Source organism: Ochotona princeps, chromosome 22, assembly GCF_030435755.1.
Source record: "Ochotona princeps isolate mOchPri1 chromosome 22, mOchPri1.hap1, whole genome shotgun sequence".
Taxonomy (NCBI): Eukaryota; Metazoa; Chordata; class Mammalia; order Lagomorpha; family Ochotonidae; genus Ochotona; species Ochotona princeps.
In genome coordinates this window covers 5,926,101-5,941,100 of record NC_080853.1, presented here as the reverse complement: position 1 = coordinate 5,941,100, position 15,000 = coordinate 5,926,101, and the positions used below count along the sequence as shown (strand labels likewise).

General features: G+C 42.5%; 1 protein-coding gene across 3 annotated transcripts in view; it reads left to right on the top strand.

The window, feature by feature from the left end:
* The window catches only part of TSHZ2 (teashirt zinc finger homeobox 2), a 708,208-nt gene that overhangs the window by 112,985 nt on the left and 580,223 nt on the right, over positions 1–15,000 (top strand). For 2 of the 3 annotated variants that reach the window (XM_058679408.1, XM_058679406.1), the window contains exon 2: positions 13,560–13,673. The exons of the other annotated variant lie outside the window; for it this stretch is intronic. The gene's annotated coding sequence lies outside the window, so the exon portion shown is untranslated. The remainder of the gene's footprint in view (positions 1–13,559; positions 13,674–15,000) is intronic. 3 annotated transcript variants of the gene reach the window in all.

Below are 15,000 nucleotides of genomic sequence, written 5' to 3'. Positions count from 1 at the left end.
TTATCTTAGTCCTTGTCACCTCTGGATCTCTACAGTTCTTGTCCACATGGTATAAATCTCCTCATGACCAAAGGAGCTATGACTGTACCTGTTCTCCTGACCTCGGGAAGAGAGGAAGGGGAGTGGGAATGGACCCTTCTCTCTTCATGAGGCGAGGACACAGAGCTTCCTTACATACTTCATTGGCTAGAGGCTATTTTGTAGTTACCTCAAATTGCAAAGGAGGCTGGGTAACGGAGTTTTCAGCTGGGTCAACATGTGCCAAGTCAATATCTTTGTTATTGGTGAATATAGGGGCACCGGTTGGTACGCTGCCATCTCTAGCATCCCATATCTGGAGGAAGTAAGCATGTAGTCATTCACTCCAGATCTGTACTTAGTTCTGGGTTGTAGCCATTCCTTGGACAGCCAAATGGCCCACATCCATTTGGCCTGTGTGTAAACCTTACTCCCTTTGCAAAGAGCATTTCGTGTGTGGGAAGCACAAAGAGCTAGGACCACTTGCTTCTCCTAGGTGTGTCATTTGTTCCCACATTTTGTGAGTGTCCTCCCAGAGTTGTTCTTCAACGGAAGGCCACCTCTTTGCAAATCAAAGGACCACTTGTATTTTCTATTAGCTTCTGCTTTAGTTCATAATTTTTTCAAGGAAACTCTTTCCTCTCATGCAGGAAAATCTAATTATGCAGTGACAGCAGTTGGCTGACTTGGGCACAACACAACATGTCAATTTTCAGTTGCTTACACGGTCTCACAGAAACTGTTAGAAATTGTTTTGAAATCTGGCATATATTTCAGTCATGTTAATTCCTACAACTGTGCCAAACTTGATGAAATTTGGCTCTTCCATACTCCAGGGAAGGTGGGGAATTGGGAAAGGCGAACTTCTTGGTTTTTTCTTTTTTTTTTTCTTTCTGGCAGTGACATCATCTCTTCATCCTCCCCCTGTGATGAACAGTGTCCTCAAATCAGCCAAGAAGTAATATAACTTTATATTTACAAGACTGTGTCACAAAATGTCTGCCAGAGACTGGAGCAGTGCTATAAAACGATTGAAGAAATACAGATGGCATGGTGTTTTTTTTTCTTCCAGCAGATTTGTGCCAGATGTGTGAATATTGATAATTTCTCTGGGGCTCAACTTGAGGCACAATATAGATTTCTGTTTGATGGGAGAGTAAGAGAGTGAGAACCCAGCCCAGCCGTGGTATTTACAGGAAATGTTTTGCCTCTTCTTCCAAATCTGTCAAAGCAGAACCAGAAATCCCAAATTTCCAAATGAGTCTCTGACTCACCCTACGTCCTGGTCCCAATTTTTATCTCCCTGGTAATTGACAGACTGGAAAATTTGTTTGTGAGAACATGTGGCAGAATTCTGAGAGCAGCGTCTCTCCACTGTCTGCACAGCCCCTTGGAAATGCTGAGCACGCGTTGTAGCAAGATTCTAGGCATGTATCTGAGGAAGGGGCCTTCTCCTTCCCTGTCTTCCCCTCTGCAGTGTGGCAGTCACTACAGTGTGGCAGTCACAGTGTTGCAGCAGAATGGTCATTTTGAGCAGTTGCAGTGTAAGAATTTTGTGGGGGCGGGGGAGAAACTATTCCCAAAGCTCTTCTTTATGTTTTACTCTTTCTAGTGTTGTGCTGTGCCTGAATCCATTTTAAAATATGTTCTAAAAGCCAGAAAATTTCAATAAAGCTCAGTTTCTAAATCCAACATTGGTTTTTTAAATAGTAGAGTCATTGAAAAGATATAAAAGGAAATAGGAATATTTATTTTTCCAAGACAGATTCAACTTTGATAAATAAGCCACTCAATTTCAAAATCAGTATAAAATATTTTTGTATTTATGCCTGTTACTTTATGTGAAGCATCTGAACCTGTGATGGTGGAAAAGGAAAGTAAGTAGAGAAATTTAAAAAGGGGAAACGAAGGAGTAGATTCCAGAATGTAGAACAGTCTATGGAAAAAGTTTAGGACTTTGGGGATAGCTGTTTGCTGTCTTGGAGCTCTTTGGCAGCTACAATGAAAATGGAAACGCCATCACTTACATCAGAAAGGAGGGAGCAGAGCACATCAGTTTCTTGGGGAGGACGATGTGTTCTCAACGGAGGGCCGTGTTTCCTCCTAGGTACATGTAGCCATGTCTGGAAACATTTCGGTTATCACACTGGTGATGGATAGTGTCCTGGCATCTTGTGTATAGTGGCAGGGATGCTGCTCAACATTCTACAATGCGCAAAATAGTCCCTTATGCCGGAGGATTATCTGGCTCCAAGGGACAGTAGTCCAAAAGTAGAAAACCCTGGGTTATGAAGTCAATTTTTTTCTTGTGGGTGTTTATAATATTCCCTATGATACTCAGTTGGAAAATGACTTTGGAACGAGGCCGATCTGAGTTTACCACTTACCAGCTGTGTAACTTTTGGCACGTTGGTTAACCTCTCTAAATCTGAGTTTCCTGGAGTCAATTATGTAAATCCTTCAGGGTTGTTATAAGGATTAGCAGGAATAATGTTTATAGAACATCTTGCACCATGCCTGGCACATAGTAAAAGCTCAGTGAATGTTGATCATTAAAATTAATTCCACCAGCAGAAAGGATAACACAGAAATGTCGTTTGCTGAAGAAGGTGATGGCTTAGGAGGGCTGTGGAGGAGAAACTCCATTGTAATCTGCTCAAGTCTTTGGGATATTTAGTAAGGCCTAGAAATCTGGCTAAAAGACATGGGATGGTCTTTCCCAGTACCAGCAATAATAGCAGTTGGAGGCTGAAGTCTCTGATAGGGCCCTCGGAGTACTTTATCTATGGTTGCTGGGGGAGAGAGGCACTGTATTCTCTAAGAAACAGACAAACAGGTGGTAGAACAGCCCTGGAGACAAGGTTGGCTTGGGCTCTGTGTCTGTTACCTAGGTGTTCCCCACAGCTAGCTTCCGCTGGCTCTTCATCTAATACAATCATGCAGTCATACTGTGTCTCCCTTTGGAAACACGATCAGGTATCACAGCTTCAGAGTCTAGGAGATGTCCTTCGAGAAACAAAACAAATAAATATGGAATTCCAGTGTGAAAACAAGGTTTTACTACTATTTTGGATTTTAGGAGATCACTTTATTTGGGGTGTGGCTGACTTCCAGAATGAATTTTAAACTCCCAACATTTAACTCAATAGAGCACATTTTCCCCCCAAGCATGCAGCAGCCCCAAAGTTGGTGTGCATGGTTAGCTTTTAGTCCAGGAAGCAGTCCAGGGTCCTAAGTTCACTGTAGCTTATAGCTCCATCATTCACCGCCTGGAGTCCGCTGCAAGAAAATGAGACAGCACAGAAGACATACTGGCTCCATAAAACCTCCCTGGATGTGACTCATGTCATTTCCGCTCACATTTCTTTGGCCAAAACTCATCACCTGGCCATTCCTGGGTGTGAGGCTGGGAAGCACAGCCCAGCTGGCCACGGGCCATGGCGTGGAGTAGGGAGACTGAATTCTAGTGGACAGCACATGATTCCCAGACATCGCGTGGCTTTGCTAATCAACATCAGTTCAGCGAAACATTTCCATTTTCAAAGTAAGTATAAAATACCCATGTCTAAAAACCATCCATAAGATTTAGCTCAATGCTTTTCTTTTCAGCAGGAGGAAAAATGTAAAAAGTGGACATGTGACAAGTTTGATAGACTGGTAAAACTCTGAAAAGGCCATTATTCAAATATTTATGGATCCTTTTAGCTAATGGATTCAAATTTATAATGCTGCACTTGTCAACAAGATAATTTTGTGAAAACATTAAAGGCTGAACAGTTTGGTCCCTTCTAACCCTGAGGCCTCTCTTCACCACAGCAAACAAGCAGCTGTTCTCGATGAAAATGGAACACCCAGGCTTGCTGGGTTCTTCTGAGACCCACAGCACATCATGTACCAGCCTCAAAGCTGCGACTCTGAGAGAGAGAGATTCAGCAGGCTTTGAGAGGTCCTAGACTAGGCTATCTATTTCGTCAAAAGGCATCTATTTCATCAAAAGAAGAAAGAAAGGCAACATGGTGTTGCCACAAACACCTGGAACAATAGCGAGATTGCTGCATTGGGACTGAATTCTCAGCCACTATTCATGTCAGGCACTGTCTAGCTTCCCTCGGGGCATCTGGGTCAACATTAAAGAGCGTCTGACATGATTTTTGATATTAATGTGCCAGCAAAAGAGGGAGTACAGTGCATTGTAGATGGTAATGGCTGTGAAGCTAACTAATAATAGGGTTAAGCAGCATTTGTGGAAAAAGAGAGCTCGTGCAGAGGTCTAGGAAGCGTATATGTTTGGGAGTATTTTACATTTAGCTGAAACAAAATGTGTTGAATCAACAGAATTCAACAAAGCTGTCCTGAGGAGCATGATATTTTAAGATCGAAGACGAAAGTGGGTCTCTGGTATAATCACCAGCAAGAAGGAGAAACAAAGGTGAAGTTTAGAGCTTGTTCAAAGAGCACACAGTGAAATGGTTTGTGTTTGTGTGTTGCGGGAGAGACCTTGGATCTTCCCAAACTTTCTGAAACTCAAACTTGATTGCTTTCTAGCTACAATGTCTACCTGTCATTCTCCATTGGAAGACTTATGAGCACAAATAATCCTGTGCTGTTAGCAAATGTGGCTGTCCCCTACTTCTCTGCCGGCCCGTTTTTACTGGAAAGGGAATGATGCAAGTGGAAGAGGGAATCATACTAGCCTTGAATCCCCCTCCCCCACAACTATGGAGCAAAGCACCTGGATGCCTCCTGATTTTGCCTTTAATAACTAAACTGCTCGGAAAAGTGAGTTCATCTCCTCCCATCCTGTATTAGAAAGAAAGAAAAGAAAGAAAAAGAGAAAAGAAAAGAAAGGTACTGAAAACTTCCTTCTTCCCACAAAGATCATAAAGGACCATGAGTTCTCGCTCAGTAATAGAGTTGAGGAAACTCAGTGTGTCACAAGGGGATACGATTAAGTAAATTTGTGCCTATTCATCTTAAAAAGTGCTTCTTACAGCCCTTCAAATTCTCTTTATAAGAGGCTTGATAACCTTGGAAAATATTAAAAATTTGTTCAATTAAAGGCAAAATAGAGAACATTCTGGAGAACTTCTGGCTCCTAGGGCAGAGTCAATAAGTACGTGAAATCCCGTGGTCCTGCTTCAATATAGGAATGCTAGGAAGTCATTTAACCATGTAGCTCAGCCTAGAAGCAAAAGGGTGAATTCTTCAAAATATCCAGCGAAGTGTGCATTTCAAAATGAAGGTTGATGGTTATGCCAGGACAGGCGATAGGGGGCAAGCTTATATGGATGGGAGGGGCTGGATATTAGCTTCCTGCGTAAAGTCAGAAGCCATGGATTAGTGCATCCATGAATGGAGAGCCTGAGAAACTTGCCTACCTGTTTTCCAGGTAAGTAAGTAAGGTTGCTTACTTATTATTTGCCCCATATCATGGGTAGAAAAATGAACAGTGAGAAATCAGAAACCCAAGACTTCAGGAAGCTTGAGTATTTTATCCATGATCACCCTGTCTGTTGGCTATGAGAGACAGAAATTGGAATGAAATATAAAACTGATCTGAATTGGTAAAACAAACAAACAAACAAACAAACAACCTACCAGGCCCCAGCAGAGGCACATGTGAATCTACCTGCGGGGAGGCATCTCTGATCCCAGAGGTACCCTGACCTCACTTGTGAATTTAGGATCAGAAGTTAGAAACTGTATGAGGCAATGAACACCATGGGAAGAGTCAGCACACAAAGAGTGACAGAACTTGTTCCTTGATAACCATGGACCATCGGATAGTCCGAAAGTGGCTTAGACCTAGCGTGTGAAAAACTGCTTAAGCAATGGAGCCACATACAGAATTTGTAATGAATGTTTTTGAGAAAGAGTGAGTCTACTGGAAAGGAAAATCCCTGATAGAAATCATACATGGCCATGTGCAGTCATTGTGTTAGTTATTTAGTGCTTTGCAATAAATTACTCCAAAAATTAAGAGGCTTGCAAAATAAACAGGTATTGTCTCCCGGCTCTTCTGGGTCAGGAACTTGAAAGCAATTGAGCTGCATCATTCCACTTCAGTTCATCTCAGGAAGTTACAGTCAGATGGGAACAGGACACGCTTCCAGTGAGGCTTGGTGTTGGGACTGGGAGTTGGTTCTGATTGGCTGGAAGCTCCTCCCTGAGCTGCTTATGTGCTCCGCCCCCTGCCCCTCGACCCTGTGCTCTCACAGTTTGGCCACCTGCCCCGCTTCGAGTGAGCAGTGTCAGTGAGCGAGGCACAAGTGGCAGTGGGGCCCATGACTCCACTTCAGGAGTCCCTCAGCATCTCTTCCTCCAGGACTTGTTGTTGGAATCGAATCACCAAGTCCAGCTCCCACTCCCGGCAAGACCATTAGGTTGTGCATCTGCATTTGTTTTTTAATAGTCTTTTTTAAAAAAAAATTATTTACTTTTATTTGAAAAGCAGAGTTATATAGAGAGGGAAAGACAAAGAGAGAAGTCTTACATCAACTGGTTCACTACCTAATTGGCCACAAAGACCAGGGGTATGTCAAGCTAAAGCTGGGAGCCAGGAACTTTTTCTGGGTCTCCCACATTGGTTCAGGGACCCAAGGACTTGGGCCGTCCTTTGCTGGTTTCCGAGGCTGTAAACAGAGAGCTGTATCAGAAATGGAGCAGCCAGGACATGAGTCCATGCCCAGATGGGATGCTGGCACTTGCAGGTGGAGGATTAGCTTGCTAAGGCACTGTGCTGGCCCTGGGCTCTGTATTTTGACACAAGGGGCATCACTGAAATGAAAGAATATTGTTTGTAATAGTAGGAGATACCACTCTAGATAAAGGACTAAATATGTTTCTTTTTAAATGTACTCATTCTTGTTTTTTTCTAAAATTTCTGAAATAAAAAGAAGGGTGGAAGGTGTCCACCAGGGGTAAGTTATTAACCTTTCTGCAATGTTCTAAGTATTTTAGGGTGTCAATTCATTTCCTTTTCACCATAATAATACCATGAAATAGATACTATTTTAATCTCTTTATTTTTAATTTTTAGAATTAAATTCATGTTATTAGAAAGACAGAATGGGACACAGAAAAAGAGGGAGAGAGGGCTAGAGAGAGAAAGGGAGGGAAGGGGTTAGAGAGAGAGATACCCACTGGTTCATTTCCCAAGTGCTGAGAACAGCCAGGCCTGGGCCAGGCTGAAGTCCAGAGATACAGAACACAGTATAGTTCTCCCATGTGGGTGGCAGGGAGCCACTCCTGGAGCCATCACCTGTGCCTCCCAAGTTCACCTTAGTGAGAGGATGGAGTTGGAAGCAAAGCTGAGACTTAAATCCAGGCGCTTGTGCCCTCATAGAGGATGAAGGATTCATAAGTGGAGTCCAAACTGCTACGTCAAATCCTGGCCCCATCTGCGCTTTTAAAGGAGCAAAACATACATACAAACAAACAAAGACATTCCCATCTTTGTCTATAGTCTTGTGCAAAACCTTGCTTATGCACTGCAATTTACAAAGTATCTGAAAGATGTGTTAGAGTTCCTTCCAGCATTTAAAGATGCTGCCCATCTGTGTCTTAACTTCATAGCCTGCTTCCCGTCTTCCTCTGTGCAGTAATGAAGTGTTCAGGTGCGCTACTGGGAGGAGGCTAATTACTGTCAGCCAAACATGGTCTTAGAGTTGTCCAAAAGGCATTTAAGAAAGCTGAACATATTTAAAAGGGGTTCCTGGCTGAGTCCAATCTTTCAGATTAAAGGTATTGAAGTTGACAACAGAATCTGTAATTATTTATTTCTTGAAATGGCAAGAATAATTAAAAAAAAGTGATGCTGTATTGAATGGGGATCTCTTTTTCCTCCTGTAGCTGTGCTACCAACAGCAGGCATCCCTGGTTGCCTTTCCCCATTCTGATTGCAGTGCCTTGCCCTGGCATCTGGTTCTCACCGAGCAGGCATAGGAGATGGAGTGTTTCATTCAGTACCTGCTCTGTAAGCCTCTGTATGGACCTGGAATTGTGCTGAGGACTGTATACGTGGGACAAACAAGACAAATGTACTTTGTCCAGGGAACACACAGTCAGACTAGCATGAGTGAAGATTATTAACGAATATAGTAAGTGTGGATTAAACAGAGCAGCACTCAGTCTCCCAGATCATCATGGTTATATCCAATATATTGTACCCAACACAAAGAAGACCATTGTTTGATCTGTGATCAAACTGGAATACACGAAACTAAGCTTTTCGAGTAGAATTTTACCTTCTTTCTGTATTTGTGTGTGTTAGCATGTACATGCTGTTTTTGCTTCTACATTGATGATGCCTAGGAAGCAGTTTTGCTGATAAGGTGTAATTTTATATTTTTCTAAGATTATAGTTCACAACATTACCTGTAGTCCAATGCAATGTGCAAGACATGCAGCAACAGCCGCTTAGGAACACAGTGAAATACTCAGAATTGTTATTTTGGGGTTAGAGCATTTGTCATGTTTTAAAATTTCTTCTTCTTCATAGTTTTTTTTAAAAGAGCTGTTTTTAAACAAATCCTATGTACTTTGGTTTCTTTTTTAGAAAAATAAGTTGTTACTAGATAGATGCCAACTGACATGCCTGCGTTTCTATCTTTAGGGAAAAAAAGATTTTGCTGCAGAGCATGCGTGTGTTCTGAGGGTGATTTCCTGTGTTCGTCTCTCATTCCAGGGAAGACGGCCTGGCAGAGCAGTGGCAGAGTGAACACTGTACTGAATTTCAATATGAAAGTTGAGCCAATGAGAAAGCGATTACAAGGATGATAGAATCTGATAGACTACAGCTCAGTGTTTGACATATTGAAAGTCCATTGTGTGAGTTCAGAGAGTGGTCATGATATGGAACGAAGTTTGGATAGGGAGCCTAATAAATAAGTAATGGTCACTGAAGGTTTAGACAGTTTCATATTTAAAGAGATATTTATGAACTATTGCAGGACTCAGAGTGGCTCTCCACTCCTCTCTGCACCTCTCATTACAGCCAAGGGGAAGAAATGACTTCTAAAGAAAAATGCAGACACACTTAGAACCAAATACAACTGGTTCATTAAAAGTGACTGTGTGAGTTAGCACAAGTTTGGACTGAGAATTTCAATTTTATCTCTACTTCAGGTAACTGCTTTAGGGCAGAGTCCTCGACAGGTGTAGCCAAAGGAAAGGCATCCTGTTATGGAAGGGTTTTGATGTAGAAGCTGTGTGAGGCATTTAGATGAGGAGTCCACATAACCAAACCCCAAATCCTTCTCAGTTTCAGAGTTCCAGGTTGTGTATTGAAGAGACAGAGGGTAGATGTAGCCTCCTGTTACTACTGTATTTGCATGTTTTGTTTCACTTTGTTTGTTTTTAAATTAAGGCTTGTTGACAGCCACCCTGAGGACGACTGCAGTGCACAATTATTCAATTCCACTGTTTCTTCATGCATGCATTATCTGAGATGTCCTGGGGTGCGATCTACCAATATGCAGGAGCATCTGGAAATGTGAATACAGACACAAATACATGACTCGTGTGAGAGGAGATTACAGAGCACGGTTTTGAGAATGTAAACCTTAAAGGCAGAGAGAACTGACCTTATCCTACGCCCCGCTTCTTACAGCTCCAGCTCTGTGACATTATGCAAAAGTCTTAACCTTCTTCTAGCCTCAGTTTTCCTATGCATATAACACAAGTATTGATTGCCTTCACACTGTCAGTATAATATCAGGTTAGGGTAAGTAAGGAACTATAGTATTTCCTGGCACCCAGTTAGCATCCAATAAATATTATCTATTATTGCAGTGGACTTTACATCTGAGATATTAATATATAGATTTATTTTGTTACTTGTATAGATTTTATTGAGGATGTGTGTATTAATAAAGAGCAGTGTCTGTGATTATGGAAACAGTAGCAAGATCTGCATTTTAAATTTATTCTGTTGCAACTGCATTCTCATTGTCAAGCAAGTAGATTTGCTTATCATTATTTATCTTGTTTTCTCTTCCCATGTTGCCTTGAACCCCCATTTTTGGAATGAGAATTGTCTTTCGTGTTTCCCTGACACATGGTGGGGATGCAGGGAGAGTGCAGGATGAAGCTGAGTCTTTGTGTGGCCCCAAACCTTTCTTTATTCCCTGCAGCAGGGGAGAATCTGCCTAAACAGGTGTGCAGACACCCATCTCTGCCCCAGCCCAACACTGTGCAAGCATCTGTAATCCCTCTTCCTGGGCATTGGAGACACTTGCATTTCATGATCAGTTATCTGCAGACAGGTGTCTTAGAAAAGTGCCATGGCTTGAAATTGTCTGTTCCATCATCCTGTCTGTGGAATAGTACACAAAAAGATTGTTGGAGGGGCACATACACTTTTCCTTAAGTAAATTAGATTTTCTTTGAAAGGCGTTTTCAGTCTTCCTCATGACAGGTGTGACTCCCAAAAGGCAGGAAGTCCTCAGAGATAAGTGAGTTCCTTCAGTGATAAATGAGGTTCACCCTCTGAGCATCTCCTGGACCACCTGGGGGTGAGATTTCTCTCAGTTTATGTTTGGCAGAAGGAGGAATATCGGCGTCCTTATGCCTGTCCCGCACCATTCTGGCACTCCAGGCCTGCTCAGGAGTAAGTTGTACTTTTGGTGGAAAAAAAAAATAGGATATCTCTCTTCCATTGATAGTTTTAAAGGAAAATGGTTTGAGCCACAGAATTTGTTAATGGTAAGACATGATTTTTCCCTGAAGAGATTTCTAAGCCAAATCAACTGGATATTCCACTGTAAACTCTGTTTATTCAAAGACTCCATTTCATATTGGGGGTATATAGAAAGGATCAATTCCACCGTAGAAAGATCTTATTATGCATAAAGATGCTACAACGGGTGCCAAACTTCCAATTTAGACAGAAATCCCAACATTGATGCTAAGATTATATGAAAATCTTCACTTACTGCAGAACCGTGACTGGGAAAGAGGACAAGAGCCATTTCCAATAATGAGTTTCTGAATAAAAGGAAATATAATTCTTAGAAGGAAACTTTTGACCCAATTCTGAAGTATGTAGAACCAGTCCATGGTGACTTTGTAAGCTGGGGATAAAGGAGGTAATGTTTAGGAGTAGAATCCCAAAGTGTGCAGATGACAGGAGGAAGCATTCATTAATCACCAGGGGGCCCAGTGCGGCAGCCTAGCAGCTAAAGTCCTCACCTTGCACATGTTGGGATCCCATATGGGTGCTGGTTTTAATCCCAGCGGCCCCACTTCCCATCCAGCTCGTTGCTTGTGGCCTGGGAAAGCAGTGGAGGATGCCTGCTCCCATTTGGGAGACTCGGAAGAGGTTCCTGGCTCCTGGTTCAGATTTGTGCAGTTTCAGCTGATGTGGCCTCTTGGGGAGTGAATCAACAGACAGAGGATCTTCCTCTCCGTAGATCTGCCTTTCCAAAAAAAAAAAAAAAAAAAAAAAAAAAACTTTAAAAAAGTTATCACCAGGAGCTAATGTTGTGTTAGGTGCTTGTTTTATCATCCTAGGACTTCAGGACAGAGGCATATGGTGTGATGACCAGAGCATCAGCATGAAGGCAGCCTGGGTACCTTTGTGTGTCATAATGTGTAGTGTGCATCATCCGCAGCCACTTGCTGACAGCTCTAAGCCTTTGTGTTTGCTCATGACATTGTGCCTGCCCCCTGTGGAGCTTTTGGGAAGTTTCCAGGAAGTGGTACATGAAAAGCACTTGCCTTGGCTTATAAATGTTAACTGGAATGAAATCATTGCTGGAATCTTACAGATGAAGAAACTGAAATTCAGGACAATTCATCAGCTCATGCAAGGTTGCACAGCTAACAGGTGGCCACGTGGTATTGTGACAGTTCTGTGCAATTACGTCAACTGTATATAACTAAGGGCTGAGAGGGCAGAAGGACAGTCTGACCACGTCTTCATTTCTGTGTCTTAGCACTGACCAGCCTGCATGGATGCGCTTCAATCAACAAGTCACGTAGAGAAAAACAGCAAGTTCTCCTCAGTTCTGAAATTGGAAATCCAGTCCCATCATAGATTCCTTTGTCTTTGACATCAAGGCCAGATTAATTCGCGTATTTGAAAAGCATATTGATATAATGTGATTCTACAACACAGTATGAAACTCGTCACACCTCTTTTATTAGTTCTTGTTCATTATTCAGAAGTTTCATGCACACAGTTAAGATTTTGGTGCATCCTTCCAGCAGTCTTCCCTGACCTCAAGCTTGCTGCCCAGGCCTGCATAAAGTGTTCCAAAGCTGCAGGGTGACTATCACTCCTTTGCTTCAGAAGCCACTTAGGGATAGCCACCTTGGGTTGTGAGATCTGGAAACTGACCTTGGGTCCAGGGTTCCAGTTTTTGCTGTTTCTGGTGCTTCCGTGTTGTCACCCTTGAAAGTTGGTCTTAGACTATGCATCTTTCTTCAGCACTGCGAGGCTGTCTTTGTGCTCCGGCTGCAGTGCTATCTTGAATTAAAAAGTGATTCATGAATTTCACTTGTGTCCTGGATGGATTCTGTCCACCCTGACCACTGTGTTGGAATGGCAGGCTCTGAGGTCTCAACAGGCTTAGTCATCGTTGCTGACGGCCATTGATTCTGCACCACCAGCCAGGGCGCCCTTCTCTGGTTGCGAGCTCTGCTGTTGGGGTCTACCAAAGGATGTTGAAAAGGATGATCTGCGTCAATGAGCCTCAAAAGAAAAGGGATTGGGAACATTTCCTTTGCCTCAGCTACACACACACACACACACACACACACACACACACTCCATGTGTCTTTAACCTAGATACTGAACAAACAAGCAAAACTGCACAAAGGTATGTGGGATTTCTGAGGAATCACAGCAGAGAGTAAGACGAGAATGAAAGGGATCAAGATGGGCCTCCCTGAGGATGGGGTGCCGAAGCAGAATGTTACGGAGGGCCACTTAGGACAGTAATTCATAGCTACAGGTGGTTTTACCCCCTAGGGACTCCTTGGCAATGTCTGGACCCATGTTGGCTGTCATCTTGAAGGCTGACGGAAGTACCACTGACATCTATTGAGTGCATCTTGGTGATATTTTCTTTTCATTGTGTCTAACTGTGTTAAGAAAAAGAAAATCTGTTGGTGAAATTTGGCCTGTGTAGCTTAAGTTTGCAACATCTGGGACAGAGATAGGAATGATGCATTTCTTCATCCAGAAATGTGTGTGGGCATAATGATTTCCCAAGTCCTTCCTAATCTCATAATCTGTGACACTAAAGGGCATGACACCCAGGTCATCCTGGCCCATCATGGGTGGGTATGGCCCACTGCAGTGTTAGGGAGACATCTTTCACCAGCCCTATTTCTCTGCAGCTTCTAAGCCTGAGCAGTGGTCAAGTCCTCATCTGACTGCCAGGATTCAGTTAAATAAGATGGACGGAAAAGACAAAAATTCCCCCTCCGTCCCCATTGATGTGTGACTTTGCTTAGCACTCTGAGTTTTATTAAGTGTTTGAATTTCTTCCTGTGTCTCTTTCACAGAGATGACTGTCTTTCTGTTTCGTTGACAGCCTCTGCAGGACCAAATTGACAGCTCTTTAAAGGCGGCTGACGAAAAGCAGCATTAATTAAGTCATTGCCGGACTGTAATTGTGTTAAGAAGTAAAAATCTAATATGAGAAAAGGTTAGTGAGTCCTCTCTTGTGTCAGATTTTCTACTCCCTATGAATATTAATGTCCTTAATGAAGACAATCTTTGCCTCATCAAGCCGTTGTTCTGCATTCAGGTGCCAAAGCCCTGTGCCATTGATTTGTTTTTAAAGAACAAATATGTCAGGAGAGAGTGACTGTCCTGTTTCTTATCAACATCAGAGAGGATGCTTTTGTATTCCCGGGAAGAGTTTATAGATTTTTTTGTGTGCATTTACAAGCTCTTGCCAAGGGGTGGGGGTTAGGAATGTGCGAGCAAAGTAAATGAGTTATAGTAATTTAATGAGTGTTGGGTTTGATAGCATTAGCCCCTTTTCTGTGTGTGTGTACGCAGTCTTACTGTATTAGTGGGACTACGATCTGCAATTTCATGATGAATTTCAGTCCAGAAAAAGAGAGACCTGCAGCTGAAACCCTGGAACCTGATTCTCCTTGCTGACGGCCTTGCGGCTCCCCTCAACAAGCAGACAGGTGCCGCTGAAGCCCGGCTCTCGGACAGGTTACAGGCTCTGAGCAGTCCAGCAGCACAGAGCACTGGGGTCAGGCTCTCTTCCTCTCCCACGTCCTCCAATCAAACACAAGGTCTCGCTTCTGCTCTCCAGAAATCTTAGACAACGAGAGTGCACTTGTATACCAACACCTGTCTGTTGCATGAGTGTCTATCTATATCTGTCTATATGGACTGTTGCCTTTTATAACTGTATCTGGTGTATCTGTATGTTTCTATATGTTAGATATAAACTTTCATGTCTATTTGTATATAGTTTTTAATATCTATATTCTCTCTAGATATTACATATGTTACCTATATGTTTTGAATATGTTCTGTCTATATGACATATAACCTTCTGTATCTTTATTATACCTGTAAATATCTTTTATATGTGAATTTTTATTTCCATAACTACTATGTTCTATATTTATATCTGTATCTTACATTCTTCTGTTCCAGTAAATTAAGTGTATCCTCTGCAAATAAAGCTAGCACTGCCAGTTATTTTTGGTGGTGAGAGCCTGATAGTGAGTCAATAAGTTCAGTAATGTACTTTAGTGATTAGAATCTTTTTTTTAAAGATTTATTTTATTTTTATTGGAAAATCAGATATACAGAGAGAAGGATAGAGACAGAGAGGAAGATCTTTGGTCCAATGATTCACACCCTCTTCTGGGTCTCCCATGTGGGTACAGGGTCCCAAGGCTATTGGCCATCCTCGACTGCTTTCTCAGGCCACAAACTGGGAGCTAGATGGGAAGTGGGGCAGTGAGGACATGAACCGGTGCCCATATGGGATCCCAGCATGT